Source organism: Mesoplodon mirus (assembly GCF_964341445.2).
Source record: "Mesoplodon mirus genome assembly, chromosome: 6".
Classification (NCBI taxonomy): Eukaryota; Metazoa; Chordata; class Mammalia; order Artiodactyla; family Ziphiidae; genus Mesoplodon; species Mesoplodon mirus.
In genome coordinates this window covers 38,771,827-38,791,258 of record NC_138982.1, presented here as the reverse complement: position 1 = coordinate 38,791,258, position 19,432 = coordinate 38,771,827, and the positions used below count along the sequence as shown (strand labels likewise).

At 43.4% G+C, this 19,432-nt stretch overlaps 1 protein-coding gene across 5 annotated transcripts in view; it reads right to left on the bottom strand.

Moving 5' to 3' along the window:
* MB21D2 (Mab-21 domain containing 2) overlaps positions 1 to 19,432 on the bottom strand; it is a 111,849-nt gene that overhangs the window by 24,467 nt on the left and 67,950 nt on the right. Inside the window, exon 2 of one of the 5 annotated variants that reach the window (XM_082624539.1) lies at positions 1,858 to 1,983. The exons of the other annotated variants lie outside the window; for them this stretch is intronic. The gene's annotated coding sequence lies outside the window, so the exon portion shown is untranslated. The remainder of the gene's footprint in view (positions 1 to 1,857; positions 1,984 to 19,432) is intronic. 5 annotated transcript variants of the gene reach the window in all.

Here is a 19,432-nt window from a genome sequence, read left to right as displayed (position 1 = left end):
GTTATCCCACAAACGTAAGACCAAATGCAAATCACTGGGCTTTGTGAACCATAAAATCCAATATCAAGTAAGTGCTATCAGGGTGATTAAAAGGGAGCATGCTGACCTATTCTTACTGAGCCAGTGACGCTCCCCACAGCCACGAGGGGATCATTTCCTCTTTCATGGCTTTGCTTCTCTGCGTGCAAATGGGAAGGAAGCATTCATCACTCACATTCATCCATCTCAAAAGTACCAGGGTCCTTAGAGCATCTAGTCTCACCACTTCATTGTAGGGATGAGAACACTTATGGGCAAGGACGCCAAAGCAGGACTACAAGTACTTAAAACCCACAAAGCTAGTGAGTGTCAGAGCCTGGAGCGGGTCAAGGTCTCCTAATTCTTGGATCAGCACTGACACTCTGGTATAAGAGTCAAGTATGACCACACAGAGTTGCTGAGATGGGCTATAAATATACAAACCTAAATCCTTTACAGGACAGCCTGGCCATCACACTAATGCCAATAATCAGTTCACATTTGATTTCTCTGGTTTCTACCAAACAGCTATGATAGAATATAATAATATGATAGAAGTTGTTTTTGACACATTTAGAAGCTACTATAGTATTCGTTCAAAGTTAAATTGGCATTTTTTAAAACATTAGTTTCACAGTGAATATCCTGAGTTCTCTATTCATAGGTAACTTTAACCAAACACATTTAACATTCTTTTTAAAAATCAGGATTACCTGCAAAGAAATTCTGTTTAGAACAGATTTAATTTTGACTAATGCCATATAAAAATGAATCCAATTTGCTTTAAAAACATTGAGTCAATAAATGTCTGATAATCTCTAAAATGACTTGTAGCTGGAGGATTCCTAACTGGGTGGTGATCACGGCTTAACAAAATGCATCTCTCCAAGATAAGTGTACTCTCCTGGCTGACAGCTGAAAGGATAGGAAAAAGATTACTCATGGCTGGTTTGGACTTCACATATGTATACGTAAAAGGTTAATTTCAAAAGTTCAGTACTTTTGCCAACCCATTTTATTCAAATCAATTTTTTTCTGAATAAAATTAAGATTAAGCAGTTGAGAAAATATAAAAGTCATGGAAGTAATCATTGACTCCTATGCCAAAGCATTAACAGAAATACTTCCACTGGAAGGACATCCCACAGATAGCCAAATGACCTTTAGGGCAAAAAGTCCTGGGAGGTACACAGAGCAAAGTCCATCCAAACACTCTTCTTCCCCCCAGTCTCCACCTTATTTCAAGGAGCAACTTAAAATATTACATCCTCTGAGCAGCCCTCCTTGATTCCGTCTAGTTGCTTCCATGTGTTGCCCCAGGCATATCCCTGATACACTCTACTTACTTACCTAGCTCCCAATTAGAATGTCAGCTCCTGGGTGTAGGGGCCTGGTGGCGTTGTGGCCTGTTCCCTTCTTTACTTCTAGTGCCTAGCACAGTAAGCGGCACAGAGAAAGCATCCAAGTGCTTACTGGATGAATGGAAACAATGAATGGGGAGAACAGAGGCCTGGATGAATGTATGTGTGAGGAATGCAATTCATTTCAGACAAACTCTCTTGCCAAGGAAGTAAAAACATGGAGTGTAGAAAAGACCTCAGAGATCATCTGGCCCAACCTCCTCATCTTCCAGAAGCCAAGTAATCTTGGCTTAGTGCTGCATGAACTATAAAAGAATATTTCAGAAAACATATGAAAGAATATTAGGAAAAGCAAACATTCCCTCTAATGAAGGAAGATACCAGCCCACACAATCTGCAAGCAGAACTTAATTAAAATGTTCACAGTGCTAATTTTATCTGGCTTCTATTAGTGCCTTCAAAAGTGTCCATCTATTACCTGGCAGTGTCAAGTCTACATCATCCAGGCTCAATTACTTAGTATGTAGATCAGGCAAGATTCTCTCTTCCTCTCCCGCCTGTGTTTCTCCAGCTTTTCATGCTCATTAGCACCTCCAACAGAAGGCTGAGGAAACGAAACTCCAATTTATCAATGTCAACTGTTGGACCAGCAAATTGCATCAGTCCCGCCCACACATGGAAGTGTTTGGACAATTCTGAATCAACAAGATGTTGGCAGCTGTGTTCCTATGGTTCAGTAATTGCATTGTTTCCTACTGTGCTCTACGGGTTGTGAAATGAATTTATTAAATAACCTACACAAAGGGAATGTGGTGTGGGCTAGTGGAAACAGCTCCGAGCTGGTGTTGGGAGACTGTCCCACTTTGACCATTAGGCTTGACTTCAGTTTTTCTAGTCCTCAGGCTCCTAACTACCCAAGAGGATAATTCTGCCCTGAGCAGCGGAGAAATCTCTGGCACCTAAACCATTGTTGTTACTGTGCTTGAGAGAATGCACTAGAGCCTGTAACTGACCACTTCATACTGGAAGACAGTAGTTGGGAAAGGAAAATTGAGTCCACACACATGAAGCATATAATGGAGGAATTTAAACAGACAGAGCGTGTAAGAACCTGCTATATAACACGGGGAATTCTACTCAATACTCTGTAATGACCTCTATGGGAAAGGAATCTGAAAAAGAGTGGATACGTGCATGTGTATAACTGATTCACTTTGCTGCACACCTGAAACACAACAGTGTAAATCAACTCCACTCCAATAAAAATTAAAACAAAAAAAGAAACAAATTCTACTGTCTTTGGTAAGTTTGCCAGTTGGTATTTTGCCAGTTGTCTTGGGTTATTAAAACTAGTTGGTGTTTTGTAAATCTGGCTGTGTGACAGAATGAGACAAATTTTCAAGTAAAGATGAAAAACTTACTTGGTATATTAGTACAATTATAAAAGAGGAAAAACAATTAAGTTTAAGAAAAGTCAACCCTAAGCCTAGTTGACCCTATTTCCATTAGTGTTAAAGCAGACTCAATCTTAGAAGGCAAAATGATTTGTGATTACAGAGAATGTCCCCAGAGAGTCGCCCTGCTGAGGGGTGGGAGGGAAGTCTCCCTGGGCCCTAAATAGCTCAAGGTCTCTTGAGTGGTTGGGGTATTTTTTTCTGGGCAAAGATAGAGGAGTCTGAGTGGGAAAAATACCCTCCCTTCAACTGGGAGTTGGGCACTCACTCAGAGCCCTAATTTTGTTTTCAATGGTTTCCCATTCTTTCTTAAAAAGCAAAAAAGTTAAAGTAAGGCTTTCTCTCAAATTAAGAAGCAAAATTCCACTCCTTTCCAAACTCTATAATCAATTATTTTATAAATAGGACTTGACTCAGATCCATAACCATTTACTGAAGTCTACACACAGCCCAGTGGTTCTGGCCAGGTGGTACAATGGCTGACAGATTACTTACCCTGGGATTGATCATTTCCACAATGGGTGGGATGATAGTTAATGTGTGTCAAGCACAAGCCCACGGCTGGCTGCGCGCTGAAGTCTATCATAGCCGGGCTAGGTGCTTAATTTCCCAATCTCCTACCTAAACCTTGAAGAAACTATAAGAGGTAGGTATTAGGATTACTATTTTGCAGACAGAGAAGTGGTTACTCAAGGGCACGAAGTGAGGAAGTAAGAAATTTAGGAACTAAAACCAGGTCTGGCTCACTCCAAATCTCACCAGCTTTCTGCAACAAGATGTTGGTGTGAATCTCTGGGATATTTTGTTCTTTCTAGACTGGATGACAAAGCCTTGCAAGGCACTCTTCCGAATAAATTAATGGTACTACACTGAGGCCTTTTCTTCCCAACAGAGTCAATGGAATATGTACACAGAAGTTCATCATGGGAGCTTTATGTGCTTTCGTTCTGGCTGAATGTTAATTTACTTTATTCTCTAATGAGGAGACCTCTAGCCAAATTGCAGGTCAACAGCCTGATGAGCGGCACAGTGGAGTGTGAGTTTTTAGAAAGCCACCCATGGAGCTGCATTCAGAGCTGAGGATCAGTGCTCCAGTCCTCCCTGGAATGCGCCATGGACCGAGACAGGAGGCCAAGGTTCCAGCTTGCTTTTGCCTCAGGACTGGGGCCGAGAAACCTGTATTCCCAACTCACAACTGTAGCAAGTCATTCCCCTCATCTGGGGCCTGTTTCCCCATCTGGAAAATGGTGGGTTTGGACCGAATGATGTATTTTTTAAAGTCAAGTCTATTGAGGTATAACTTATCTACAATAAAACTCACCCCTTTGACAGATACAGTTTGATGAGTCTGACAAAGGTATACAGTTTGATAACTATAGCCACAATTAAGACACAGAAGACTTCCATCACCCCCCAAAATGTCCTCATGCCCTTTTGCAGTCAATCCCCTTTCCAAGCCCCAGGCAATCTCAGATCCGATTTCTATCCCTATAGTTTTACCATTTCCTGAAGGGCACATAGGTGACAAAGTATATAGCCTTTCATGGCTGGCTTCTTTTACTTAGCATGGAACTTTTAATATTCATTCATGTTGAATTCACCAATAGCTGGCTTCTACTTATTCTTGAGCAGTATTTCCCTGTATGGATATGATGCACTTTGTTTATCTACTCACCAGGTGATGCACAGTTGGGTTGTGTCTAGTTTTTGCTAGTATGAATAAAACTGTATGCCTTTGTGTTAACATAAATTCCATTTCTTTTAGGTAAATACTTAGGTGTATGACAGCTGTGCCATTTGTTAAGTGTGAGGTGTGTGTTTAACTTTCTTATAAAGTGTCTCACTGTTTCCCAAAGTGGCTGTGCCATTGTGCATTCCCACCAGCCATGTATATGGACTGGTTGCTATTTAATAGGTAGCCTCAGATGACTGCGATTCCTATCAATGTTCCATGAACATATCGACTCTTCCAGGGCAGAGGTTCCATGAAATGCATCTCAGTAGCCTTCACAGCACCAAGGACAGATGCAAAGTAAGTGCACGGACTCAGTGTTGGGAGCCCTTCTGGGTCTGATAGTGCTATCATTCTCTTTTTTCCTTCTCTGGACATCTTGTTCTGTGACAGTGGACACTAAACACCGGCTTTAGGCTGAAATCGGTCTGGGACGGCCTGCAAAACTACCACCTACTAGCTGTGTACGTTAAATACTTTCACCTCTCACAGGCTTGATTTCCTCTTCTGCAAACTGGAGGTGATCATTACCTCCCGCGCAGGTTGTCGGAAGATTAAATGATGTAATTATGTGTGCTCAACCCACAGTAAGTGCCCGGTAAATAGCAATTTTTAGCTTCTACAGTTATAGACTGGCGTGGCTGATAAAGAAATGGTAGGTGATAAACTTGACCCCCTTCCAAAAGTCCCCAACAACAACTAGAATGTGAAACTGGAGTGCCCTGTGTTCCACTGCAGAGGCCTCACCATGTTTTCCCGATAGATTCAAATGGTTCAAGAGTTCCCTCTCTCCACGCATTATGTTGGTGTATTTATTCTTCTCCTTATTTATAATGTATACACATGTGTATACGTGTATGTATTAAATACGTACATACAGCGAGAGAGAGAGAGAGAGAAATGAACAAAAGAAAGAGTTCCTCTCTTGTTGAGCTTAGAGTCTAATGTGTTCCTTTTAACTGATGTGTAGAAAGACACAGGACAGAAGTTTTGCCATCGGCAAGGAAAAAGGCAGAGTGCCGGGGCCAGCATTCTAGATCTCAGCCAAGCAGCTTAAAGTGTGGCAGCATTTATGGGATTGCTGCAGCTCTAACTTCCATTTTATTCAGGGAAATATACCGTAGGTCCAAAGGTTTCCTAAATGCTAATGTGTGTGTGTGTGCGCACGCGCACGTGTGTGTTAAACAGGGAGAGAGGAGAGAGGCAAGAAAGGAGGACGGGGATTCCACTGATGGGCATCTGAGCTCTGAGTAATGCAACAACACGTTTCATTTTAAGCGCTGTTTGTGTTTCATCCCACCCCCCTGCAAGCTAACTGCCTTGCTGTTTTGAGCACCCAGCTGTTGCTGTCTGAAACCTGACCTTCATTGTGAAGAGGCTCACAGCTGCAGCAAGCTGTCTACCTAGTAATGCCTGGGTTCTTATCGGCTTCATGCCTCTCTTTCCCTTAACCAACTTAGTGAAGTGGGCTGGTTCCCCTAGTTCCTTCCCCCAAACCATTAGTCTCTCGGCCAAAATAAGAGGAGGGGGCAAGTACCCCTTGAGGAGAGAGGAGTTCCGGTTGCAGGGCAGCCCTGCAGAAGGCCACTGGAGGCCTGCCTGGCTCAGTTCACTTTCCTACTATGAGTGTGGTTCATGGACCAGGAGCAAGGGCATTAGATTAGAATGTTCATTAGAATGCAGAGTCTCAGGCCAGACTCTAGACCTACTGAAGCAGGGGACCCCAAGTATGTGTAGGCACATTAAAGTTTCAGAAGTGCTCGAATGGGGTATAAACCCCAAAGAGTTTTCCAAGAGCCTTACCTAAGCATATAAGATGGCCAAGCAGGTCGGGACAAACTATGTTGGAAAGGCAATGTGGTGCGAAGGAAACAGCCAGCCCCAGAGACCCTCACTGTCTGATATTCATGCCCTTGTATAGTTCCCGCGAACCCGGAGTCAGGGTTGGTCTGTGTGGCAAATCATATGTGTAGAAGTGAGAGCACGAGACTTCCGGGGCAAGGTCATAACAGGCACCACAACATTTTCCTGGCTTGGTCCTTTGGATCACTTGCTGGGGTGGGGAGGGGAGGCGGGTGGAAAGCCCATCACTATGTGGGGGCCTCTTTCAAGACCTGGTGGAGAGGCCCACATGGGGATAAATTGGGGCCTCCCAGCACCAACTGCCAGTCACGGGAACAAGCCAGCTTGTAGGTGGCACCTCCAGGCCCAGCCAAGCTTTCTGGTGACTGCAGATCCAGTCAACACCTTACGTGCTACTTCATGAGAGACCCCAAGCCAGGACCACCCAACTAAGCCACCCCCAAATGCCTGATCCCAAGAAACTGTGTGAGCGAATCAATGTTTAATGCTGTTTTAAGCCACTGAATTTTGCAGTATTGCTTATTCAGTGACAAATAACTAGCACAAGGACAGAGAGCTGGGTCTGAAATGGGGCTCCCCCTCTACTAGGAGTGGTTTTCCACACTCACATCACCTTCTTCGTGCCTCAGATGCCTCATCTACAAAAGGAACAATCACAGTTCATCCAATCAATCTTCAACCCCTTTGAACATACAGATGCACCATTACTTTATATATCACTAAGACAGGAAAGCAAGATGTCATCCAATTAGTACATCTTAGGTCCTCAAATGCACACAAATTTTAGAGATGTTAAATTGTGGGAAGATGTGCATCTTAAAATTGATGAAATACAGTATGATGTTCGTTCTGCCTGCCACACGGAGATGGTAAAAGCATCAATGGCACAGCAGATGAGAAGGCGGGAAGTGATGGGCAGCATTCTGAAGCACCACTGCCTGAGAAAGGGAAATGACACTATGGTTCCAGACCAGCTAATTAAACTGGCTCTGCTGGGCTTCATCATTTCACTTTTAATGCTCTTGCCTCAGGCTCCTATCACAATCTATGCTCAAAATGACTGCTACAAAGCCCAACTGAGAGGGAAAAATAGTTAAGGAAAACCATCTATGGCAGTGCTCCCTAAACTTGCTGGAGCATAAGAAATGACTCAGTGCATTTGTTAAATATACACCCAGGCCCCTTGCTAGAGACTTTGATTCAATAAATCTGGCGTGAGCGTTGGAATCTATATTTTACCAAGGGCCCCAGGCAGTTCTTATGAACACACAAGATTTAAAACACTGATCAAAACAAGATAATATCCATCCCTTATTAATATTTTTCCTTGCATCAAAGCATAATAGGAAAGTATAAGTCTGGATTGCCTTAGCTATGTCCCCATATAAAAAAGGCCTTCGATCTGGTATAAGATTTTACTGAAGGTCAATGTAAAAACAAACAAGCTGTCTTGCAAAGGAATTTGCCATCACTAGAAAGCTTACTGAAGTCATGGAAAATTATACTATTCAATGCTTATAGTGTAAAGATCTGCATAATATTAGAGGAGATATATTAAAGAATGTATCTCCTAACAGGCTGATCTGTTTCCTTTTTTAAAAATTGAGGTATAGCTGACGTACAATATTATATAAGTTTCAGGTGTACAACATAGTGATTCACAATTTTTAAAGGTTAATCGCCATTTATAATTATAAAATATTATCTATATTCCCTGCACTGTACAATATATCCTTGTCACTTATTTATTTTATACATAGTTTGTGACCTGTTTCCTTTTTTATCAGTCAATAAGAGTTGCTAAGCAACCATATTTTCCTTTTTTGCTTAGACTGCCAGGAATCTTTCACCTAAAATCCATGCCCCCCAAATGATAATAACATTAGAAATAATTAATATTTTTGGGCAAAAACATAGTTGCTGCTGCACAAAGCTTCTTGGGAGGTTTTGAGTTTGTTGTGTATTTTAATGGTCATGTTTTAGTCATGTGTTTTTTCTTAATACTCACAAGTCTTTTGGGAAGTAGGCAAGAAACAGATTTTAAAATGAATACTGTTTGTTTTGTTTTGTTCTGTTTCTAATCACGTTTAGACTAAATGACCACAACCCAATTTCTAGCAACTCTTTGCTGAGTTGCATGGGTTGTCTCCTCTCATGCCAATTCCTTGGCCAGCTTTTAAAACATCATAGGAATGCTAACCCCATCTTGGCAAGGAATGTTGATTTCCTATTCAAGCCAAATACTTATGCAAATAAACAGAAAATAATTTTAGAGCACCTCCTCAAAAGCCTCTTCTTGTCTTCTCTGGTGCATGACATAATTTTCTGACAATCTGACCCAACTATGGCAGCAGAGTCAGGCCATTTAAAATCTTTCCCTATAAGAACAAAACACACAAAAAAATCTTCCACTTCATTTTCCAATATTTTACTCATGTGCTTTCAGTTTTGCAACAGAATTTCATCCTTGACCTGAATGTCTAAATATCTCCCAAACAATAATTAAGTCACCACAACCCTGCTGTGTAAAGGGCATTTTCTGACAGATGGGATACCAAGACAGAACATGGAAATTGCTTCTACTCTTCCCCAGCCTTATGGAGCAAGGAGACTCAGGGCAAGGATTTTCATAATCAACCTTGGAGTCTGAGGTGCACGTAGAGGCTCAAAAGGACGTGACTAAGTTATCGATATAGAGTATGGAATAGTGTTAACCCACTGATGTTCCAATAAATATTTCCAATCTCCACGAATTTCCTCATACCATCTGCCTACCCAAGCTGACTTCACCCTGTTTTTTCGGTCAAAGGTCCTTTACTCTGTGAAGCCTTCCCAACTGCCCCTCTCCTCCCATCAGGGTTAATCCCATTCTCATCTGTCTTCCTGTGACACTCACAACATGGCAACACAATGGATTGCCTTATCTATTTGTCTCCGCTGCTGGACCAAGTTGCTTGAGGTCAGTGATCCTAGTTAATTCCTCTTTGAACTGCAGGACCAATCAGATTAACCCGGTACACATCAGGTGCTTGGTCAATTTGTATGAATGAAAGAATCTAGTTCAGGGACTCTGAGGTCCCTCAGAGTCTCTGATACAAATTCAGTCATTATGCAAATAAGGACATTAGGCCCAAAGAACCCATCTTTCCCAGAGTTACACCAAAAAAAGGAAACAAGACAGACAAAAATCCAAATTTTCTCATTCCCAACCCATTGATTCTCCTTTACTGGACCTATTACACGACCTCTGACCTATTTGTCAGATCCCTGTCTTCTGCCACCACTTCTTGGACCTTCCAATTTAGTTAGTCTCTCCCTCATCCATCATTTCTCAATCCAGAATCAGGTCCTCAGGGAAAAACCTTCCAGCCTGGGGCAGGCTCCTTCAGTATCTGCTCCCATACCTCCTCGAATCATGCTTCTTTCCTGTGGAGAATGTATCCCAGCCTGCAATTATACTTTCAAAAGTGAAACTATTTTATGAAGGTCCAGCTTTCTCACTAAACTCCCTGAGAGTAGAAACATGTATTTGTTGCTGCCATTCACTGCTATATCCCTAGTGCAGGAAGCCTCACTCGACTAATTTTTTGTTGAATGAATAAATCATTTAAAAACTCTCCAAAAATAAGGAGTGGGTCAGTCGTACAAATATTCCATCTCATGAATAGCAGAGATACAACAAAAGCAGCTCACCCTTCCTGTACAATATTAAAAGATATCTCTATTTTTGCGTTCAGATAATTCACTTTATAGATAACATGGAACTGATGCTTAAACTCAGATGTCCCTGTTTCAGAATCTGGGAAAAACCTGGGCAGCCTTCTTCTTTCAGTGGGTTCACAATGAAATGCTAGTTATTTTAGCATGAGATTAAGACAAACTGGGACCAGCAGTGTGATGCTCACAGAATTTCTTTCCCAGGATAGACTGAAATATCTGGATTATGTAGACAACTGCTTTCTACAACAGGTATGGATATTTGAGAGGATTATTCTAATTCAATTTGCCCCTGCATCTTTAAAAAGTTTCTTAAAAGCGTGTAGCAATATTTGCAATTTTTTCCCACTTAACCCAGAGAAAGGGCCAGGTCATGTCTCTAATCCCCAAGTCACTTACAGATTCCAGAAAGAAATATGACAATTTGATGTAATTGCTTAGAACATTTTGACAATCTGTTGGGTCTAAAACAGTTTAATTAGATATCAAACATCGTTTCCAGTTCTAACTCTGGAATTAACTAAAGAAGTAAATGGCTCACTTCTGTTTCTCTCTTCCTCACCTGTTTAAATATAACAAAACTCTTGTCAGTTTGAAGGTTTACTAGCCTTGATCCTACAACTCATGGTGAAAAACCTGCCCTCCTTTGGAAGACCGAGAACAAAGTGGTGAGAAAAGCCCTCCCTTGGACAAAAAGCTTTGATTACAGGATGTCACTATTTTTGGAATGTTCTTAGCACATTCCCTATGAAAAACCATTATATCTTCCCCTCCTTGGAGCTTGAAAAAAATGTCCTACCTCTCCTAAGCTGGGGTATCTCAGAGGTGTTGGAGTGAGGCAACAGTGATGTCAGCGAGTATGGTTATGTGCTCTGATTAGGCTTTGAGTGAATAGACTTGGGTCATAAATCAAGAGACCTAATTATAAACATAGCACCATCCTTCCCTGGACCTCACCTTCCTCTATTATTAAATAAAGGGCATTACTCAAAGGTCCCGGTTATCACTAGCATCCTGTGACTCTAACTCTGACCCTACTAACACAGAGAGAAAACCTCAGAGCTTGCTTCTGGGAAAGCAGAGAAAGGACCAGATATCTAGAGGGGGGTTTACTGTCTGTTCTGCCTCCGCTATAGATGCCCCATGGGTGCTCTGTGCCTAACCCTGGCCATTGCTTCACAGTGGACCTCTAACATCCAAAGGTAATCTGGATGCTTGTTATGGGCTGAAGTGTGCTCCCGTCAAATTCATATTTTGAAGCTCTAACCCCCCAGTACCTCCAAATGTGACTCTATTGGAACCCTAATCCCAGCAGACTGATGTCCTTATAGGAACAGGAAACTGGACACAAAGAGACCCAGAGGAAAGGCCATGTAAGGACACATTGAGAAGCCAAGGAGAGGGGTCTCAGGAGAAACTAAATCCGCTGACCACTTGATCTCGGACTTCCAGCCTCCAGAACTGTGAGAAAATAAATGTCTGTTGTTTAAGCCACCTAGTCTGTGGTATTTTGTTACAGCAGCCCTTGTCAACTAATACAATGCTGAACTGATTCACCTGTTTAGATAAGAACTTGGATCTTCTTGTCTATATCTCTCCTTTCTCCAATGAAAAGACTTCAGTTCTAAAGCAGGAAAGTAACTTTCCCAAGGTCACACAGGTACTTAGTGCCTAAAGAGACACTAGAACAGAGCTTATAGAGGGAAATAGGTATATTCAACAGCCTGGACTTTTTCCTTAAAAACAATCCATGTCATACAATAAAACACTGAAACTTGGCATAGACATATGCATCAAAGAACTCATACCCAGTGTACAGTCATAATATGCTTGAGTGACCAATTATAAATTATGGTATTTCACTGAACTGAAAACACATGTTTAAGACATGCCCTGTTTTACCCAGAACTCTGTCAGCATCCAGGAGGTATTAGGACTTCTTCTACTCTAGAAGGCTAACAACTTTCCTCCAGGGAGTGCTCACCTTAGCTACTGACTTTCCTTTGTGCTCTATTCTTTCCCAAATGGGCCTCCTGAAGTCTGTGTACAGGGAGAGACACTCATACATAAGCATGACTGTTTCTGAGACTAATACCAGGCATGAGACTCAACATTTGCACTGGAACCCATCTCCGTTCTCTACTCCTGGTCACACACAAGACCTGACCAGGCAGTCCCTGGGCCCTTGGGCTGACATGGGCTCCATGCCAAGCCTGAGATGAGGCTCCAGGGGGGACCTAGCTGCATGTTCCCCCACCACAGAAGACGGAGGCCCTGAAAGAGAACTCAGATGAAATTATCAATAGCAAACCCTGATTATCAAAACTGGCTTAAGGAAAAAGGGAAAGGTCCTAGTTCACTAGTTCCTAAATGGACATGTTCAGGCTGTCTGCATCTGAATCATCTCAAAAAGGTTTGGGTTCTTTTAAAAATATAAACTTCAAAACCTCATCCTCAGGCTGTGCTATTTCACGGATCTAGGGTGGGGCTCTGGACTGTGTATTTTTAGGTGATCCTCAGGTGAGTATAAAATTTGGGAAATACTCAAAACCGCTCTACATTTCTCAGAGTTGAAAGAAAACAACTGAGAAGTAGCCGGTGTCTACAAATCATAGTTTATATCATTGAGTCATTATCATTAACTATACTGGAGTTCTTTGAGGTACCATCCATCTGTTTTTATATTAGCTTATTCACTGTTAAATAACAGAACATCCCAAAACTTAGTGACTTGTAACAACAAACATTTTTTTTTTTTTTTTTTTTAATTTTTTTTTTTATTATTAATTAATTAATTTATTTTTGCTGTGTTGTGTCTTCGTTTCTGTGCGAGGGCTTTCTCCAGTTGCGGCAAGCGGGGGCCACTCTTCATCACGGCGCGCGGGCCTCTCACCATGGCGGCCTCTCTTGTGGCAGAGCACAGGCTCCAGACGCGCAGGCTCAGTAGTTGTGGCTCACGGGCCTAGTTGCTCCGCGGCATGTGGGATCCTCCCAGACCAGGGCTCGAACCCGTGTCCCCTGCCTTAGCAGGCAGACTCTCAACCACTGCGCCACCAGGGAAGTCCCAACAAACATTTCTTATCTTTCAGTTTCTGTAAGTTGGGAATTCAGGTGTGGTGGGGCTGGGTATTTCTGGCTCAAGGGTTTTCACGAGGTTGCCATTAAGTCACTGGCTGGGGCTGCAGTCATCTGAAGGCGTGACTGAGGCCGAATAATCCACTTCCAAACTGAGGCCTCAGTTTCTCACTGACTGCTGGCAGAGGCCTTAGTTCCTCCCCACCTAGGCTTCTACATAAGACATCCTATGTGTCCTCATGACATGGCAGGTACCTCCCCTAGGAGAAAGTAATCCAACAGAGAGAGAAAGGAGGAAGCCACAGTTCCTTTCATGATCCAGTCCCTGAAGTTACACATTATCACTTTCACTTTTTTCTATTCATTAGAAATGAGTCATTAAGTCCAACTCACATTCATGGAGAATAGGCCTCATCTTTTTTTTTTATGGTGCGCAGGCTTCTCACTGTTGTGGCCTCTCCCGTTGCAGAGCACAGGCTCTGGATGTGCAGGCTCAGCAGCCATGGCTCACGGGCCCAGCCTCTCCGTGGCATGTGGGATCTTCCTGGACCGGGGCATGAACCCGCGTCCCCTGCATCGGCAGGTGGACTCTCAACCACTGCACCACCAGGGAAGCCCTAGGCCTCACCTTTTAAAGGAAGTGTCAAAGAATTTGTGGACATATTTTAAACTACTACAATTTCCAATATACGTCATACTCTGAGAATGGAATAGAAATTAGAAATGCAGAAGCATCTCTGGTCTTCATGCTGCCCTCATGGAATCTGGGAGCAGATTCTGGGAGGAATCTGGGAGGGGTAGAAGAAAGGACCAGGGTACCCAATACATTATTTTCCTTTTATGAAGTCAAGCTAGCGAACAGTCAGTTAGGTTAGGGGCAGAGGCACATAAATGTAATAAATTAGAAGTCAAAAAGACTTGGGCGTGAGACCCGACTTGCCCAGCTTTAGCTTTGTACCTCACTTAGCCACTGAACTACTACCCTCTTTCTTTACAAAATGAAAATTATTTATTACTCACTAGTGGTAAAGGGGCAGAGTTGGGGGCAGAGACTCTACAAAGGCAAAGCAGATAAAATCCATGACAGTGAGGGACACACAGCAACGTGCTAGACATATTAATAATTATGATTACTAGCATGTTTATTATAAGCAAAGGTATGCACATCAGAAGGTGATGAGGCCAATATACCCAGGTCACCTTAATTCCTTTTGCATAGTCCCTCTCTGGATTTGTGTACCTTCCTTCTAGCTGCAAAGCAGCCCCTTAGCACTCTCTAAGGAAATCCCACCCACAGGGACACTCATCTCCCTGCTCTAAATTCTTTCTGGCGGACACATCCTACCTGTGCTGTTCCTAGCAATTATGTCTGCACAGGCCCTGCAAAATGTATCTAAACTGCCTAACGCTACCTGATCAGGTAATGCCTCTCAAGGACTTATATTTGTGCCCCTGAATTTGTAAATGCCCATTCATATTGAAGGCGAGAGTGAGAAGAACTGCAAATAAGTATGGACACATCTGGAAATATCTTGTGCTTGTGGGTATGTCTATATATACATATTTAAGTATTATTTATCTAAACCTGCTATATGCAAAAATAAAACAAAATAGTGAGACAGAATTCTACTGTAATCAGAATGGGAACTTCCTTGGAGCTCTGAAGAATCTGATTCAGAGTACGGCTGCCAAAGGAAACGTCAATCTACACAGAAAACAAACTTACAAACACCGAGGTGTAGGAACGCATCTGAGAAAGCTCATTCCCAATTCTTTTTCAAATCCCTTTCTCCTCCTCCCCAGGGTTTTCAGACTCATTAAAGAGATCCAAGAGATTTCACCATTTGGGGGAAACTCACTGTGGTAAGGCATGTAATATTAAACCACCCCGTGGCCTTGAAAAAAATAAAAAACAAAAAGCATACCCATGCAGAGATAAGAAAAGAGCTTGAAAAACAATACTCAAAACTCTTCCAAGCACTGAGGCCTGGAGGACATACCTAAATCAAAAGTATGTTTTTAATGTATCTTTAGTTAATAAGTCAAAAATTCAAGGAGCATTACAAGAATAGGTGTAAAGGTCCCCTGCGGACATAAAAGGTGATCATGAGAGGGAACACAAAAACTGGAGGTGTTCAAGTTTTAGAAAGCCACCTGCCGCGCTCCCCTTTTTGCAGAGAATAAAGGGAGAAGGGCTGAAATTAGAAACGCTTATACTCATCCCACAGTTTCAAAGTCAACGAAGGGGGACAGAGTGTGTTCGAAATGAAAAAGAAAATCAAAGCTCTTTTAATCCAACCACCATAACTTTGTGCTTGAGGGTACAGCAAGGACTTTTCCTTTTTGCCTTTTTGCTTTTCCTCCCTCCCCACAAACCCTCCCCCCTCCCTGAGAAGTTAAGTCACACAGTACCTGGGGCAATTGATCGGGAGTTATTCCCATTTAAATTATAGCCCAATCCTGCCAAACCTAAAAAATCTAGAGTTTGTTCTCAAGAGCCTTCGTTGTTTAAAACAGATGAGCAAGGTTTTGCGGTAGGAAGTTTCTTGTGGTGGGAGGTGACAGGCTGGATCTCCCCAGATGACCAAATAAGAAAAGTCCTGCTGAAAGACGGCACTGGTAAGGGCCTCTTAAGTGACCTTGTCCAGTAGAACAGCCAGATATCAGAGGCTTTGATGAAGCAAGTGCTGAATAAATGAAGGCCTAGAAGACGAGGTTTCAGTCGATTAGCACAACCTCTTAGAAACTTTCATACAATTTGGGATTGCTACATACAAATATTTCCTGCCATCACTGGGTGCTGCTGAGTTGTCTCTCAATTTTCACCAGAGCTTACAGACAGGAAGCAGGTTGTAGAAAATATTTTACAGAAATCAGAATCAGCAAACCACTTGTATACTGGAAAGAACACAGGTCTTAGATCAGAAGGACCTAGGGCTGAATTCACAAGCCCTGCCTCATAGTAGCTGATTGACTGACTTAGATAACTAAACCCCCTGGGCCTTAGTTTCTTACATTTCCCTCCCCACCTTTTTTTTTTTTTAAAGCCAACAGCTTATTGTGAAGACAAAATAAGCATCTCCACGAAAAAGTACTTTGAATGAAGTAATGACGCCACAACAGTGAATGACACCAGCTTCTGATCTTCCACAATCCCCAGGCTAGCTGGAAAAACAGAGTATATGAATGAAAAAGACAAGGCAGGTACAGTAACCAGCCCTGATGATCTCACCTTCTGGTAGTCACATCTTTGAGTGGTCACCTCTCACAATGTACCAAGGCGGGTCAATGTGACCAACAGAAGTGATGGTTTTCACTTCCAAGATTAGGTAACAAAAGGCATTTCAGCTTCCATCTAAGTTGGTGTTTCTTTCTCTCTCTCTGATCACTCACTTTGGGCAAGCCAGCTGTCATATCATCGCACAGCCCTCTGGAGAGGACCAAGTGGAAAAGAACTCAGGTCTCTGGCCAAAAGCCTCATAATTGAGCTTAGAAATGGATCCTCCAACCTCAGTCAAGCCTTCAAATGACCGCAGCCCTGGTTGAGAAACCCTGAGCCAGACCCAAGCACCTACCTAAGCCACTCCCAGATGCCTGACCCTCTGAAATTGTGGGAGATAATAGATGTTTGTTGTTTTAAGTTATGGAGGAATCTGTTACACAGCAATAAATCACTAATACAGTAGGTTACACTAAAAGTTGCAAGGTTTGGAAGAGGAAGAAATCCCTGAAGTCTGGGAGTTGTTTGCCAAAGAATTAAGTTTGGAAGGAAGGTGAGGGGGCAGCCCTGGGTTGCAGACATGAGTGAACGAGGCAGAGAGGCAGGAAAGCATCAGACAGGTTCAGCGTGCAGTGTGGAGAGAGACAGGATGCCAGCCAGGGCATCTGCCACTTCTAATTCAGACCGTGGAGGGGTGAGTACAGATCCTTGAGTAAGGAGATGCCTAGGCAGTAACTAGGGCTGAGAGTTCCCACTGGTGGGCATGTAGTAGAAGATGAATTAGCTACACAAAACCAGAGGCAAGGGGCTTCCCTGGTGGCACAGTGGTTGAGAATCTGCCTGCTAATGCAGGGGACACGGGTTCGAGCCCTGGTCTGGGAGGATCCCACATGCTGTGGAGCAACTAGGCCCATGAGCCACAACTACTGAGCCTGCGCGTCTGGAGCCTGTGCTCTGCAACAAGAGAGGCCACAACAGTGAGCGGCCCATGCACCACGATGAAGAGTGGCCCCCGCTTGCCACAACTAGAGAAAGCCCTTGCATGGAAACGAAGACCCAACACAGCCAAAAATAAAAATAAATAAATTAAAAGAAGGCTCAACATTAAAAAAAAAAAAAAAAAACCAGAGGCGAGGAAGTCAAGCAGGAGTCTTCTGTAATGCCCCAGGGGAGGAAATAAGGAGCTGCCCTAGAGTGCAGCTGAAGTAAGAATGGAGAGAAGAAATGAATGTGAGATACATCATGAACATGGTCCACCATGTCAAGCATGGCCGTCTGCCAGAGCCTGAGGTGTCTGAATCTCCACTCGGTCATTTAATCTGTGTGCAGAGTCAGTTACATGCCTGAGGACACAACTACCACGGGACACATCCCTCAGTCATTCATATAACATGCTGTCCTGGCATACAACACATTGCACTATGAAATTAATGCCATAAATATTGGAGATGATTTAGACACAAAATTAGAGTGAATGTGTAAGCTTTGTTTCCTTTTAAATCACCTCGACTGCAAGAATGGACTCCAAATTACACTGTTATCCTTAATAATGTCAAATACTAATAAAAGAGGACACTGTGTAAGTGACACTCAGAAAATTCAAAAACAATCCTTCACGCCAGCGATAGGTTGGAGGAGGAAAGCCCTAAGAAACAATATTAGTACTATCAATCTCGCCCAGTCATCTATGTAACAGGAGAAAAATCACCAAAATGCCAATGGAGATTCAGACAACATTTACATTGTGGGATCCCTGGGGTTCTCTGGGAAGTGACACCATCCAATTACTCAGAGGCTGCCGAAGCTGCTGCTAATGTTGAGAGCGGTGAGGGCCATTCTGGTGAAATTATAGCAGGACAGCTGACAAAGGCGCCCCACCCTTTGGCTGACTGTCTTTGACTCACAGAGTCTCCAAGGGACCGGAGGAGAGGGAGCAGCATGCCACACATGGTGGGAAGAGCACACGTGGCTATCCCTTCCCAGTCCTACACGGCTAACGCCCACGTGGTTTAGCATGTGCGGGAGGTCGTCTGGCCTACACCCATTTGACAGCTAGGGAGACTGAGGCTGAGAGAGACTTAAGAGAGACTTAAAGCTACTGGCCCAGGTCGCGCAGCCTAGAAAGTCGATTGGGACTACATCCTGGTTTCTCTAACCCCCAGCCCGGCACTCTTCTCGTTTCCTTCCACCCCACGGTGGACAGGAAGAAGAAGATGAAGGCAGATTCTTCGAGCCTCCAGGGAATGCACTGTGCTCTGACATTCACCTCCACCCAGAAACAAAACTTGAACCCTTCAATTCAGCACACTTTGAGCATCTACCCTACACCCAGCACTCTGCCAGGTCCTGTGAGGTAGAGATGAGTCTGTGAGCAAATGGAAGCAGGGATTGGGGTACTTTAGTGGAGGCAGAAGATGGTCGTAGCCGACTAACCACAGGCTGACTATCAAGGGTGAGGGGAGAGCAGACTTACTGGAGAAGGTGACATTCAGAGTGCAGTTAGGGTCCTAACGGGGAGGTGGTGGCAGAGGCCATTCAGAAAGTCTGGGAAGGCCATGGTGCACACTGGAAGGCTGGCTCTAGGGAGGCCTGAGAAGGAGATGACTGAGAGTCCAGGTGCACAGGGAGGCTTGGAATTCCAAGAGAAATGTGAACTTTATCTCTCAGGCAATGGGGAGACATGGACTCCTTTACAAAGGGAGTAACACTATTCAACCCCAGACAGGGCGGAGCTCCATCAGCCCCATCTGTAGCTTGCTAAACGAAGATCGTCTGTCACTAAGGCTGTCCTTTCAGGGGAACTACAAAAGACAAGGACTGAAAGCAAGCTCCTTCCTGTCTTTGACATGTCCTAGCAGAATGCCAATTAGCCTTCCAGGGAGTGAAGGTGCAAAGAACCCAGCTTCAGTAACTGTGCTTCTCCTCCTGCTGTGATGACACAGGACTGTCATCACCACTTAGGGACAACTCTGCTAACACCATGCCGTATCAG